Here is a 1,562-nt window from a genome sequence, read left to right on the forward strand (position 1 = left end):
CTACAATCATCGCAACTAAAATCTGCCTCCTTTGGTTTTAGTTATACAATATCTGATTAAAACCACTTCAAGGAGTTTGAAATATACTTTCCTTATCAACACGTAACTCTTCCTTTTCTTAATCTGCATAAATGAATATGATCTCTTCTATCTTAATATCTTCCTCAATCACAGAACTATCTGAGAACATAGTGATTAACACTAACTTTTGTTATAGTAGGATTGCTTGTCTCGGATCTATTCCTTCTCTTCCTAGCATGAACTCTGCATCTAAATAACTTTTCTCTATCTGAATCACTCAGGATTTGCCTTTAAACTGGAGTTCTACTGATATCCAGGTTTGCCCTGCAGTGCTTACTTGTATCTAACACATCTTCCATGTATACATCTTATCATGCATACATAATCTGTTTTACCGCACATTGCGATTTATGCTTCTTACTGATGCTACTTATCTTGATGATTCTACTCATCTCTAATCATAATCTTATGAAACCTGTCTATCCTTTCATAATATCCCTGTACTGCAATTCATGGGTAACTTATTCTAGCTTGGCATGAAGAAGTGAAAGCAACTACACTGATTCATCTGACAATCCATTAACCTGTCTCGCGATTCACATGCTCTTGAAACTTTCTACTAAGTCCGTTTGCACTTGCATTGAACACTCTAAGCACAAATCTGTGCATCCCGTACGACATTAGTATCACATGGGCATTGCCATTCATAAAACTTTATCTTCTAGTATTGGCATGCTTTCTAGCGCCATTGCTCGTTAGTTAATAACGATACTCATTCTAGCTTTTGTTTCTAAGAGTTTCTAAACTTTGGTACATAGGTTCTTGGAACGAATAGATACATGACTATAAAATATCATTTTAAAACTGAGTCTATACTGGTACTGCAGAACCACAGGACGAGTCTCTATATCTGAAAAAGGTTTTATGACTCTCCTTCACACTTGCCTCTAACAAGTTGGTTCTGAGGTCTGTACATCTTAAGTGAGCTTACTCGCTGACGACGTATCTCATCAGTTTTAACAATATAAAATTTCATGTTTTTAAAATAAACATCGTTCCCAAGTTCCTCAATACCAATCTTAACTTTAAAAGTTATAAAATCGTGACTTGACACCATTCTAGAAAGTATCGTTATCATTTAACAAGTATGGTATAGGAGTGTATGTACTTCGTCAGGCATAACCCATAAATTGTACTCCATTAACATAGCACATACTCTTTCTGACTAACCAACAGCTCTTTTACGCATTCGACATCACCAAAAAGGCAACCCGATTAATTCATCTGTGTTAACTCTAGTCTTTCTCATCTTACCTGAGTGAAGATGCTTTCTTTAAACTTTTACTTTAATCATTACTGGCTGCATAAGCATCTATACTTACTTAACATAACGAGAACTCCTCGCTTTCCACATAATACTTCTCACTGAAATGGTATTTCTATCTCGAACATTTTTCACAAAGATCCTTACTACAAAATTCCATGTTCCATGGCTACTGTTCGCAACTTAAGTAATTAACTTCCGTTACGCTACTCTGATT

The sequence above is a fragment of the Medicago sativa genome, chromosome 6 (genome assembly GCF_051527215.1).
Source record: "Medicago sativa cultivar Bolivia chromosome 6, Bolivia_mono, whole genome shotgun sequence".
In the NCBI taxonomy this organism is placed as follows: Eukaryota; Viridiplantae; Streptophyta; class Magnoliopsida; order Fabales; family Fabaceae; genus Medicago; species Medicago sativa.